Below are 14,505 nucleotides of genomic sequence, written 5' to 3' on the forward strand. Positions count from 1 at the left end.
CACTAATAATTAACGCCGCATCATACTAAGATCATACACAGACCCCAGTGTTAAAGTAATAATTACTAACAGTGAAATAGTCCCACCAACTCCACCAATGTATAAAACTAGAACTTCCTGCAATAGTAGTATATAACCCCTCTGCCCTAAGTGCTATTCACTTTACCCGACCGTGACCTGAGTAGTATCCTGCGCGATACTAATAACCCATATCTAGGCCTAAGAATTATAATTGTCCAGTATATCTGTATTTGTGACATCTACCCGTTCCACTGTAGAATTTAGTAATACACATGTAAGGTTGTTGCCCTGAGTTTTTGCGTCCTGCCTCTCTCTTATTTGTCTAAGCTCCGGTTTAGAAAGAGAACCCAGCGTTCAAGGGACGGGAAGCCGACCCTAAAACACCTAGCATTACAGTATTATTTATATTACGATATGTAACATTACTATGATTCACAGTTTCACACAACTGTGTAGATATTTAACAAAGAAAACTATGCTTTTTTAAACAGCGCGTGGGCTGTGTTTGTCCCAATGGTGGTGACATCTACCGGAATACTAGGCTTTTCAGAAGCACCCCATTATTGCATACAGTAGGCAGAGAATCTCAAACTTACATATTTATTAAGACGTACTATGAAGATTATTCATTTAATTTTAAAGTATGTCGATCGTTCACATAAGGTCATTAGGTATTAATATAAATGCAAGTGTCTCGTATGTAGCCATATAAGATCGTACATCGCCTGACTCGCGTTTCAATTTATTTATATTATTCAGTTAATGCCCAGTTTTTGATGCCATATTTTACATTTATTATTAAAACAATAAACCATCACCACTTTCATATCTCATATAATTAAAAAACTAGTGTGCTTGCTAAATTAACTGGTATGTACATAAATGACGGGGAATCGTCCTGACGGCGAATTGTTTGTTATTGTTGTGACGGCGGGTTGACCTGGAACCCTCTTACCTTTAAGCGGTAGCCTAACAGGTAAGGAAATTCAGATTATTTGGTGATTATAACGGGGAAAGCACATTTTTCTGATGACTGTTTCTATAGCAGATAGTCAATCTGAGATGGAAGTTTCCTTATGAAATGATATTTTTTTCAAGGAGAGACGAAATTACACTAGAAGAGTATATGTCACTGGCATTTTGGGATTCTTCTGAAGTTGGAGTCTGCTGTGGCTTGTGGCAAGGCTCATGTTAACATGAACCTGAAGGATGGCAGGCCAAAGTTGCATTCATCCAGCAATCAGCTATCCTTGTTTTGGAGATCAGGTAGAAAATTGGTTATTATTTTGGAATTATAGCTAGGTAATGGAGGATGGAATTAATATGTTCATCATAACTAACTCAAAGACAAATGCCCACCCCTTAATGGATTATGGGGTCTGGCTAGATATAGATAAAGTGGATGCATTATTAAGCAGTTTCTCTTCTGTACAAGCCAGGAAACCATTTACAATGGTGGGTGGTAACTATATAACTAACCTATACGTGCCTATAAGTGGGTTGATGGAGGGTTAGTGTCTCTACACTTAATCCAACCACCTCTAGAGTCAAGTGGCCACCCCTTTTGAGATTATGGCATCTGGCAATAGATAGATAGAGATAGACTCTTCTAGACATATCTTTTGCACATGTACTCTTTAACCCTTACACCGCAGGCTTGTTTTGCTTTGACTTGTGGCTCCCGCGGGCATATTCGCGTTCCGATAGACTCTAAAAATATTTGCCAAAAATCAGTTATTAGTCCTAGAATATTAAAATCACATATACTTATGGCACATACCTTCAGCTTTCTCCTTGGGTGTTTGTTGAGCCTTCTTCGAGTACTGTAGGACTTGTGGAGACTTCTGAAGTTGGGTAACAAAGTCTCCACTTTATACTTCCCAACAACTCGTAATATGATTACCACAGCCTGATATTATCACTAGAAACACTAATCTATGATTCTCAAATAGTTTGGAATCCATACTCCCCCAAAAAAACACTGTGAAAGCAATGAAAATTACGAGGGCATATGACCAACCCACTTCCGATCGTTCGCCGCTAGTGTTGTCTGTTATTCATAAAAACACTCACAGCTTATATTTCTGTTACTATATAACACTTATATATATCTACAGTCTTTATCCATAAGTTTCCTTCAGTAATAGTAGTTTATTGTCACTGTAGGGATTCAATTTCTTTCAGTAAAATACGTAGCATTCACTTTCTCGTCCTGTATACTAGCATTGAGAGTGAATGTCACTTTCACCTTTACTCTCATAACTCATAGTATTCAGACATGCTAGAGTGAAACTTTCAATTTCATTACTCCTAGTATATATACTCGTATTCTTATAATACCATTCGTTTACATTTCTATTTACGTTCTCTACTTTATTTACATTTCTGTTTTATTTACACTGTGTTATGCACTGTCACTTGAAGTAACTTATAAAACTATTTTCCACTGTTCACTTATATTTACATTCATTGCTTTCTTGCTGTTTACACATTATTTACACTTTATTTACAATTCCACTTGCACTGTTTTATTGAATAAAAAGATCATAGTCACTCTCTATCAATTGTCAGCCCTTTACCTCTTTCCACACGAGGTTTAGTAGGCGGTAAAGGTCACAGGGCCCTTTGCATGGGGCTATAAAGCGGCGGAAGTTAGCAGGAGCAAATCAGACATACTCCCACTTTCAAAGACGACAGTGAACTGATAGTGGTGGCCTCCTGCCGCCTGGCTAGGGTGAGTGCAATACTACCAACTTTAGCCTTGTGAGACCTGCTAATATATAGCAATGAAATGATTGGCAGGAAACCAAGACAATACATAATAAATTAGGTAGTTCCAGGTGAATGTAAATATCACTTAGGCTTCTCCCTTCCCTCCTTATATGTATATTTATTACGAAAATAGATTATACGGCATATTTCAAGGGGAAATAAACAGCAAAAATTAGCGAACGAGTGCACGTGAGGTGTTGTCAGGTGATAATTAGCCAATTCCATGTGTATGGCACTATCACTTACCTTATTTCTTTTTTGTATATATTATTTGGTATAAGAATAGGGCATAGGGCTTATTTCAATGGATGAAATCAGTGGAAAATTCCAGGGAAGATTTACTTAGCATAGAATACAGTGTGGTGGCCTGCAATAATTAGGTAGTTCCAGGTGAATGTAAATATCACTTAGGCCTTCCCTTCCTTTCTTATATATTTTTTTATTATGAAAATAGATTATACAGCATATTTCAAGGGGAAATAAACAGCGAAAATTAGCGAACGAGTGCACGTGAGGTGTTGTCAGGTGATAATTAGCCAATTCTAGGTGTATGGCGCTCTCACTTACCTTATTTCTTTCTTGTTTATATTATTTGGTATGAGAATAGGGCATAGGGCTTATTTCAGTGGATGAAATAAGTGAAAAATTCCAGGGAAGATTTACTTAGCGTAGCACGGCCGGGCAGGTGGGAGGATAGGGTAATGGAGGGGAGGTAGGGAGGGGAGTCAAGAACGGGGAGAAATGGCTAAATTGTCAACAATGGATGGGAGTACAGATGAGATTAGGAGTGCTGACTAGTGTTGGACATTGGCAGTACTGATCGATGATACAAGCCACCACTTCAAAGCCCGGGTGAATTCAAAATGACACAGAATCACAAAAGTGTCGCCCTGTGGTATGATCCCTTGCTCCCAAGCGTCACAAAAGTGACACCTTGCGGTTAAGGGGTTAATACTTAGTAAGGAGTGTCCTGGATCTGTTATCATATTGCCAAAATTAGGTTTGGTTATGGTAAGTTGGTTCAGTTAATTTTAATGCAGTTGCAGTAAAAGACACAGCAGGAGAATTTCCCCAGATGTTACTGAGTACATAAAAAATTAATTCTTTGCCACACAGTTAAGGCTTACTTATGAATGCTTACCTATGAACAGATAGTGGGGAATCAAGAAGAAGACTTCTTGTGTTGATCCCCACCTCTTAAGACTTGTCAGCGAGTACTGTATCCCTACTACTGACATGTTTATCATAACGACTTTTGAAGGTGGCTATTGTAGGCGTGCTTACCACACTCACTGGGAGTGCATTCCAATTGTCTATAACCCGGATGGTGAACCAGTTTCCTTTCAGGGACATCCACCAATGGTCTGGTTTTGCTAATTTCAGGGAATGTCCTCGTAGATTGTTGGTGTTCTTCTTAAGGAATCTGGAATAGGGGACATCCTCTAAGCTATGCAGCAGCTTATACGTCTCTATCATGTCCCCCCTGACTCTTCTTTCTTGGAGTGTCTGGAAACCTAGTTCCTTGCATCTGTTTTCGTAGGGCAGGTGTTTTATATTTGGCACTAGTCTTGTCACCCTTCTTTGGATCTTCTCGAGAGTCTAGATGTCCCTCATCAGGTATGGGGACAAACACTGAGCCCCGTAGTCCAGGACTGGACGCACAAGGGAGAGGTAGAGTGTTACCAATACTTCCATGCTTAGTACAGTGAAATTCCTCTTGATAATTCCCAGGCAGCTGTTGGCCTTGGCTGCAACTTGGGCCACATGGGCGGTTTCAAGCTGCTTGACACAAGATACCCAGGTCCTTTTCCTGTGCTGATTTCCTTAGCATTGTCCCGTTCAGCTGATGGTCTGCTTGGGGGTTGTTTTGACCAATATGCATTGATGCACATTTGTCAACATTAAACTTTAGAAGCCATTTGTCGCTCCACTTGTTCAGTCGCTCCATATCTCTCTGAAGGGCTCGAACGTCTGCATCTGTCTTGATGGTGGCATAAATCTTGGCATCATCGGCAAATGAGCTCGCCATTGACTCGAGGTTGATCACTAGGTCATTAATACACTGGTTGGTAATGAAGGGGATCCATCCTGCTGCCCTTCTTGTAAATAGGTGAGATGTTAGCCATTTTCCAGTTATTCGGAACATCTTCATTCTCCAAGGAGGCTTTAAAGTTATCTAATAGTGGGTCACATAAACATTCTGTGCATTGTTTTAGAACCAGCCCCAACACCAACCCCTGAGGGACCCCACTCAGCACAGGTAACCAGTCCGACATAGAACTACGAATGGTCACTTGATGGTACCTCACCGACAGAAAGCTACTGATCCAATCCACCACACTCCCTCCTATACCTAGTGCTTCAAGCTTGGCCAGCAGTCTCTCATGGGGAACGCAGTCAAAGACCTTCTCACAATCCAAATAGTTGACATCGACACAATCTCCATTGTCCACCGCATTGATCAAATCATCAAGGTAACATAGCACATTAGTGACGCAGCCCCTGTTGTTTCTGAAACCGTGTTGTGTATCAGTTAATAGGTGATTTTCATGGAGGTGCTCTATAATTTCCTTTCTTATGACGCCTTTAACTATGCTGGTTAGCGACACTGGTTGGTAATGAAGGGGATCCATCCTGCTGCCCTTCTTGTAAATAGGTGAGATGTTAGCCATTTTCCAGTTATTCGGAACATCTTCATTCTCCAAGGAGGCTTTAAAGATATCTAATAGTGGGTCACATAAACATTCTGTGCATTGTTTTAGAACCAGAGGTGACACCCCATCAGGTCCTGGTGCTTTACTTGGGTTCAGTTCCTGTAATCATTTCTTAACTACCTCTTGTGTCAGTTTGATTTCTTCTGTCTTGGATCCATGATAAATACTGTCTGGAGCAGAAGTTGGTTGGGTGGTGTCTTCCCCTACAAACACAGGACGAGAAAGTGAATGCTACGTATTTTACTGAAAGAAATTGAATCCCTACAGTGACAATAAACTACTATTACTGAAGGAAACTTATGGATAAAGACTGTAGATATATATAAGTGTTATATAGTAACAGAAATATAAGCTGTGAGTGTTTTTATGAATAACAGACAACACTAGCGGCGAACGATCGGAAGTGGGATGGTCATATGCCCTCGTAATTTTCATTGCTTTCACAGTGTTTTTTAGGGGGAGTATGGATTCCAAACTATTTGAGAATCATAGATTAGTGTTTCTAGTGATAATATCAGGCTGTGGTAATCATATTACGAGTTGTTGGGAAGTATAAAGTGGAGACTTTGTTACCCAACTTCAGAAGTCTCCACAAGTCCTACAGTACTCGAAGAAGGCTCAACAAACACCCAAGGAGAAAGCTGAAGGTATGTGCCATAAGTATATGTGATTTTAATATTCTAGGACTAATAACTGATTTTTGGCAAATATTTTTAGAGAGTCTGTCGGAGCGCGAATATGCCCACGGGAGCCGCAAGTCAAAGCAAAACAAGCCCGCGGTGTAAGGGTTAATTGCCTCTAGGAATTTTGATGCTTCCCCGAATTCCTGTGATCCGTACTCCTTCCTATTTTCTCTTCATACAATATTACTACTGAAACCTTGAGTACCGCGGGCAACGGGACTGAACAAGGACCGTGGTACTCAAATCCGCGTCACTCAGACAATATGTTTACATGTATAATGGTACAGTGTGTTCTGGCAACTTTCCAAAACTCTCACTTTTACCCCTTCTTACCACATAACCCCATGTATTTTTTTTTTTTTTTTAATGCGAGGAAGAAGAAACCAAAGGCCATGAACCCGCAATAACAGTTCCCTCCAAGAGAAAAACAAAATACAGTAATCACTCTAATATCCAGACGCCCAATATCTGAACATCCCCACTAACCGGACATAATCGTCCCAGGATCCAATATTCCCAAAATGGTCCAAAACCCCCCAAAATAAAAAAAAATAAAAAAATTTTCCCGCCCGTAATTTGAACTTGGCACGTGCGGCGCGGGAGAGCATTGTTGTGGTGCGTCATTCCTCCGACGTCCGATAGAGCGCCGCTGCATCCTCCCCACTTTCTGCCTGTCTCTCGCCACGAGTGCATGCTCGTCGTTATGGCTGCCCACGTGATCGCTTTTGTGGTGGTGCCTTACCTGCTGCAGGCACTCCTGCTGCTCTCGGGCCTCCTCTTAGTGTGTGTGATGATGGGCCCCGCCACCTGAGAAAAGGAGGAGAGTGGTGTTGACTCTGGAGAAGAAGCGGGAGATTTTGGAGAAAGTAGATGCAGGGTGGTCTTCTTCCCGCATTCTCCGCAAGTTTAACCTGGCCCAGTCTACTTTGTTCGATTTTAAGAGATCCCGAGACAAACTCATGCAGTACACGGCTGACTTCTCGTCGAGAAGCAAACGCAACGTGGAGAGGAAGGTGATGTTTACCCCCAAGTTTGCAGAAATCGACCGATCCACGTTGATTTGGTATCGACAACAACGTGCTGCTGGTGTGATGGTACGTGGAACGGAGCTGAAGGCTGCTGCTTAGAAGTTCGCCAGGCTTCACGACGCCCTAGACTTCAAGGCATCCGAGGGTTGGCTCTTTGCGTTCAAGTTATGGCATGGCCTTACCAACCGTAAAGCTCATGGCAAAGCAGTGGACGCTAACGAGGATGGAGTTGACGAGTTTCGGCACAAGGTGAAGGGCTTGATCGACAGGGAGGGCCTCACTCTCGGTCAAGTCTACAGCGCAGACGAAACTGGCCTATTCTATCGCTCGCTGCCAATGAACACTCTAGCCGAGGAGACGGAGAAGCATGTACCTGGCCACAAGCTCTCCAAGGAACGGATATCTGCTTTGTGTTGTGCCAATGCTAACGGCATGCACCGGCTTAAGCCCGTTGTTGTTGGCCACGCAAAGCAGCCTTGGTGCCTTCATGGGGTGATGGATGTCCTTCCTGTCGTCTGGTACCATTCTTTGAAGGCATGGTTTACAGCTGTGATCTTCAAAGACTGGTTCCACCACCACTTCGTAAAGGAGGTCATCCATTACCAGACGAAGTCACTGGGAATCCTGCGCGACCAGGTAAAGGCCCTCCTTCTCCTCGACAATGCACCTGCCCACCCGTGCGACAAGGACTTGGTTGCTGAAAATGGCCGGATTAGGTGCATGTTTCTGCCACCTAATACGACTGCTCTCATCCAACCAATGGACCAAGGAGTGATCGTGGCAACAAAGCGCCTATACCGTCGGAAGTTCCTGGACGAGGTGATGGTTGTTCTCGAGGATGAGGACGAGCGCAGGGAGGGACGGGACACACGAGGCAAGCAGACTTTGGAAAACCTTCGCCGCTACAACATCAAGTCTGCGCTGTACAACTGGGCTAGTGCATGGAAGGAAGTCCCTGTGAAGACTCTGGAAAATGGTTGGTCTCGTCTGCTTCTCGGAACGGCTGTGGAGTACGATTTTTTAGGGTTTGACGTGGATGACTTCCATGCACGGCTACGTACGCACGGCGACGATGTTGATGTGGACGATGTTCGTGAGTGGTTCGATGACGACGAGGGCGATCCTGGGTATCAGACGTTGTCTGATATCGAGATCGTGTCTTCAGTTGCAGGTGTCAGTACCAAACTTGAAGATTCCGATGAGGAAGGCGACGATGATGCGGACTCCTCTCAGCAGGACACTACTCCAGCCATCCTCAAGCTGAGCGCACTCCGGGAACATCTAGAGTTCGTCCTAGACCACCTGGAACACCCGGACTGCGAAAGGGAGATGGGGCCCTTGGGACTTGTGGAGGAAGTGCGTGCTTTCAGGCAGCGCATCATCAATCGTCAGAATCGTTGGTCATTGCGTCAACCAACCTTTGACAGTTTTTTCAGGCCCGTGACCCCCGCTGTGCCCAGCCCTGGCTCCACTCCGTTGCCTCCCCAAGACAGGCCCTCATGCTCCGAGCCACAGCCCAGCACATCAGCCACGGTGGAGTCACCGCTCGACGTGAGTTTGCGGCTGTCTTCAGAGTCGTCTGCAGTGGGTACACCATCACCACGACTGAGCGATGCACCCCTAGGTCACCTGCCAGTGATGCTTTCGGACTCTGACTGTGAATAAACAGCAAGAACTTTTCCACTAGACCATACGGGAATTTAGAGTGTTGTGCAGTGAAAAAAACAGCGTGTTGTTTTAAGGATTTACAGTTGTGAGAGAAAAGACTCAATTGAAACAAATTCGTTTTCGTTTTCGTTTCGTTTTCGTTTTTAAAGGCTCCAACATGCTTGCATGTGTCGGCCTTGGTCACCTAATGGCGGCTCTCCATGCTGCACGATCCATTGCAGCCTCCCTGTTGAGTCCCTTAACCCTAAGGTCACACTTAATGACCTCGTCCCATGTCTTTCTCGGTCTACCCCTCATAACCCCACCCCCAATATTAACACTTCTCACCTTCCTCACCCAACTATCATCCCCCATCCTCTCCACATGTCCAAACCACCTCAATCTACCTCTCCTCATCACAACACCAATACACTCCAGTCCCATCCTACCTCTCAACTCTTCCATTGTAAACCCAGCCCCTCCAGGCCTTGGACGCAGGGACGCACTGCACATCCACCTAATCATTGTCATTTCTGTACGTCTGAGCCGGCGAATGTCTTCCTCCTTCACTGCCCAGGTCTCACTGCCATACAGCATTACACTCCTAACACACGCTGCATACAAAGACCCCTTAGCACGTAGGGAGAGCCCCCTCAATGTCAGGAGAGGCAAGAGCTCCCTGAACTTCTTCCAACCACTTCTCACCCTAGCCACAGAGCTAGCTCCAGCCCCACCTCCAGCACACAACATGTCTCCTAAATAACAAAACTCTTCCACACACTCAAGAGATTCACCAGCAAGTTCAATCCTTTCACGTCTGATGATCTCCACCTGCTCACCCCGGCACGCCGTACACATAGAATCAGCATTATCTCGCAGTCTACCTCTGATACCACTACATCTCTTATGCACCCATTTATCACACACACCGCACAAGATGGAATTACTTCCCACGCCCTTGTGGCAAACTGCACATGGCCACTCTCCCTCGTCTTTGACAGTACCGCCACCAACCCTAGATATCATCACTTTTGTTTTATCTGCATTTACCCTTAAACCCTTTTGCCCCATACCATCTCTCCACTTCCTAAACCTTTCCTCCGCCTCCCTTTCATTCTCTGCAATCAACACCAAATCATCAGCATACAACAACTCCCACGGGAGTCCGTTTCTAAAGTCACTTGAAAGGGCTTCAAGTACCATGATAAACAACATGGGATTCAAGACTGACCCCTGATGCACACCAACATTCACGGAAAACTCATCACTCAAATCTCCATTCACTCTCACCTGGGTGTGAGCACCCACATACATGGCCATAACCACCCTAACCAGCCACTCCTCCAAGCCAAGCTTTCTCATTGCCCACTTCACCACCTCTCTAGGGACTCTGTCAAAGGCCTTTTCCAAATCAACAAAAACAAAATAAAGATCCCTTCTCCTACCAATATATTTTTCCTGAAACTGTCGAACAATGAATATGGCATCAGTGGTCCCCCTACCTGGCATAAACCCAAACTGCATCTCATCAATATTCACTCTTTCTCTAATCATACCTTCTAAAACTCTCTCCATTACCTTCATTATCTGATCTAAAAGCTTTATACCTCTATAATTCCCTCTTTCCAGGGCATCACCCTTCCCTTTATACACATTTACAATTACACTCTTTAGCCAATCATCTGGGACAACACACTCATAAATAATCCTATTTATCAGGTCAGTGACTAAACTCACCCCTATATCGCCTGAGGCCTTCAACATTTCGGCAGTCAACCCAGACACACCTGCTGCCTTCCCCACCCTCATCCTGCCTATTGCCTCACTCACAGTAGCAGTATCAATCAAAGGCCAAGGGCCAGACACTGGATCTGCTGGCTCCAAACCTTCCCTGTCCCAGTCAAACTCCTTATTCAACAACCGGTTATAATGCTCTCTCCATGCATCTTTAATATCCTCACTGTTCACCACTACCCTTCCTTCATCATTCTTCACACACTGCTCACCTATGATATCCCGATTATCCCTCTTCACCTGACCTGCCACCCTAAATATATTTTTCCTTTCCCCATGATTGAGGTTATCAAGTAACTGTCTCTGTGACTCAGACTTTGCCCTGTATACCTCTCTCCTAGCCCTACGCTTGGCAGCCAAATATTCCTCTTTGCTACCACCCTTCTTCCATTCCCGGAAAAGCCTTCTTTTCTCCTTAATTGCAGCTTCTACACCCTCATCCCACCACCAAGTTACTTTATGTCTTGGTGGTCCTCTTGTCCAGCCGCATGTTACATTAGTAACTCTCAAACAAAATTTAACGTAAATAGACTTGTTTGTTTTGGCTTTGGAAAATTATTAGAAGAATGGGAAAAGTTAAAGTGCAACACTTAGTAAGTTACAATGGAGCATTAGTTAGACAAGAGTGCGCACTGTGAAGAGAACGGACTTCTGTGTGCGATTGACTAAGTTCAGTGCAAGACTTCAGGAACAGTGTACTGCAAGTGCTTTAGGAAATCCTTCTTACTGTCAGAGTCCGAGAGGAGGGGGTTATTCATCGAGGTGGCCATGGACTTGCTGTAAGTAGGCAGAATGTTTCATACTGTACTTTTTTCCATACTATACCTACCTCATTTCACTTTTTAATGTCCTTTATTGGTGTGAATAGGGTGTCAGGAGCTATGCATGTGCAGTAGGAAGGTGTTTTTCTGAGTTAGGCTAGGTTAGGGTCCATAAGTTCCAGTCCAGGAGCCAGTCGCAAGAATGTTTATTATTGTATGAACCTACTTCTAAACCCTCATTTTATGTTTCTTTTGCATTTATTTTAGTCATTTATGTGCCTTATTGGTGTGATTTGGGTCTTAAATAGGTGTTATGCATGTCCAGAGGGAGTTGTATAGGTGTTTCTCTGAGTTAGGGTCCATAAGTACAAGTCCGTAAGCTGGGGCCCAATATCCGGACAGGACCACTATCCGAACCTGCCTATGGCTCTATTACGTCGGATATTGGAGTGATTACTGTACAATAGAGAGCCAAATTCAAGATCCGATCATTTTGAGATGCCTGGGCACACTGCGTTTGAAAGACTGGAGATCATAGGCAGCAGGAAATACAGACAGAGGGAGACAGGTCCAGAGTTGACCTGTTGCATAAATGAAAGACTGGGAGTAACGGTTAACTCTTGCATTAGAGAGTTGGACAGAAAAGGGATGAGAGTTTGCTGCCAGATGGGTGCTACGTGACCATCATAGAGGTGGAGGAATGCAAGCAGACAGTTCAGAAGAGCAGTGACCATTAAAGTAGCGATAGAAAAGAGATAAAGATGCAACAGTGCGGCGAAGAGACAGAGGTTGAAGGGAGTCAGTAAGAGGAGGAGAGTTAATGAGACGAAAAGCCTTTGACTCCACCCTATTGAGAAGAGCTGTATGTGGGGAGCCTCCCCACGCATGAGAGTTGTACTCCACACAGGGGCGGATAAAACCCCTGTATACTGTAGAGTCAACAATTGTGCAGGGGTAAAAAAAAAGTGGAGTCGGCTTAGCACACCCAATCTCTTGGAAGCAGATTTTACAAGAGATGTAATATGATCTTTCCAAGATAAGTCCCAAGTAAATGAAACCCCAAGCATGTTCAAGGATGATGCAGGATTAAGCTGAATATTATTAAACATTAATGGGTATATGCTGTGGACGATTTTGTTGGGTTGATAGGTGTAAGAACTGAGTCTTAGATGCATTAAAAACAACCAGATTATTTTTACCCCAGTCAGAGATACGAGCCAAGTCAGACATTAGGTGTGCCATAGCGTCATCCCTTGTTTGTTGAAGTAACTGTTGGGATGGGCGTTGTGGGAACCGAATGGAAAGGTGAAGGGTGGAGCCATCAGCATATGAGTGGATAGGGTTAGATGTACAGCTTAGAAGGTCATTGATGAATAAAAGGAAGAGAGTTGGTGATAGGACAGAGCCCTGAGGAACACCACTGTTGATAGATCTAGGAGAAGAACGATGGCCGTCTACAACAGCGGCTATAGAACGACCAGAAAGCAAGCTAGTGATGAAGGCAGAGATAGAAGGATAGAAACCGTAGGAGGGCAGTTTGGAAATTAAAGATTTATGCCAGACTCGATCGAAAGCCTTTGAGATGTCAAGTGCAATGGCAAAGCTTTCGCCAAAGTCCCGAAAGGAGGATGACCAGGAGTCTGAAAGGTAGGTGAGAAGATCGCCAGTGGAGCGTCCCTGACGAAACCTGTACTGACGATCAGAAAGAAGGTTATGATAGGAAAGATGCCTTAACATTTTTCTATTGAAAATTGACTCAAAAACTTTTGAAGTACAGGACGTTAAAGCAATTGGACAGTAGTTGGAGGGTTGGGAGTGGTCACCCTTCTTTGGGACTGGCTGAATAAGAGCAAACTTCCAGCAAGAAGGAAAGGTACAAGTTGACAGACAAAGGCGAAAGAGTTTGCCTAGGCAGGGTGTAAGCACAGAAGTACAGTTCTTTAGAACAACAGGAGGGACCCCATCAGGCCCATATACCTTGTTAGTACTGAGGCCAGTGATGGCAGAAAATACATCAGCTGAAGAAATTTTAATGTCAGCCATGAGGAAATCAAAGGGGGGAAGTGATGGAGGAACAGCACCGGAATCGTCTAAGGTGGAATTGGAAGAGAAAGCCTGAGTAAAGAGATCTGCTTTATCAGTAGAAGAAATAGCTACAGAACCATCAGAGTAGAAAAGAGGAGGGAAGGATGATGAGGTAAAGTTGTTAGAAAGGTTTTTGGCAAGGTGCCAGGAGGAGCGTGAAGAATTCGAGTTGGAGAATTGAGAGCATTTAGTACGGATGAAATTATTCTTAGCAGAGCGAAGAACAGACTTAGCATGATTCCGGGCAGAAACGTAAAGGTGATGTGATTCAGGGGTGGGTTGGCTCCGTGATTAAACCAAGGCTTTCTTGCATTAGTCAAAGGATGTGAGAAAGGAATGTATGCTTCCATGCCCGAGAGAATAACCTCCGTAATGTGCAAGGCACACTCAGATGGCTCACGGCCATGGAAACAATAATCATTCCAGGGAAAATCAAAGAAGTACTGCCTGAGGGCCTCCCAGTCCGCGGCTCCAAAATGCCACAGACGACGTTTCCCAGGAGGGTCCACAGGCCGTACCGGAGTGAAAGGACAGGTTAAGGTGATAAGGTTGTGATCGGAGGAGCCCAACGGAGAGAAAAGATTAAGAGTAAGCAGAAGGATTAGTTGTGAGGAAGAGGTCAAGTATGTTGGAGCTCTCTCCAAGGCGGTCAGGGATACGTGTAGGGTTCTGTACAAGCTGCTCTAGGTCATTAAGGATAGAAAAGATGTAGGTTTGTTCACCAGGTGGATCAGTGAAAGGAGAGGAGAGCCAAAGGTGGTGGTGAACATTGAAATCTCCTAGAATGGAGATTTCAGAGAAAGGAGAAATGGATAGAATGTGTTCCATCGTAGAAGTAAGATAGTCGAAGAATTTTTGATAGTCAGTAGAATTAGGGGATAAGTAAACAGCACATATATTTAGTCAGAGAATGACAGGAAAGCCAAAGCCAGAGTGTGGAGAATTCAGAAGAATCGAGTTCAGGAACACAAGAGCAAGATAAGTCGTTGCGTATATATAC

The 14,505-nt window shown here is 44.2% G+C and overlaps 1 protein-coding gene across 1 annotated transcript in view; it reads left to right on the forward strand.

The window, feature by feature from the left end:
- The first annotated feature begins 949 nt into the window (after positions 1-949).
- Positions 950-14,505, forward strand: part of Coq3 (ubiquinone biosynthesis protein COQ3, mitochondrial) — a 423,669-nt gene continuing 410,113 nt past the window's right edge. The window contains exon 1 of the mRNA XM_080277702.1: positions 950-997. The gene's annotated coding sequence lies outside the window, so the exon portion shown is untranslated. The remainder of the gene's footprint in view (positions 998-14,505) is intronic.

Source organism: Coenobita brevimanus, chromosome 71 (genome assembly GCF_032717465.1).
Source record: "Coenobita brevimanus isolate Jiangsu-jjx chromosome 71, ASM3271746v2, whole genome shotgun sequence".
In the NCBI taxonomy this organism is placed as follows: domain Eukaryota; kingdom Metazoa; phylum Arthropoda; class Malacostraca; order Decapoda; family Coenobitidae; genus Coenobita; species Coenobita brevimanus.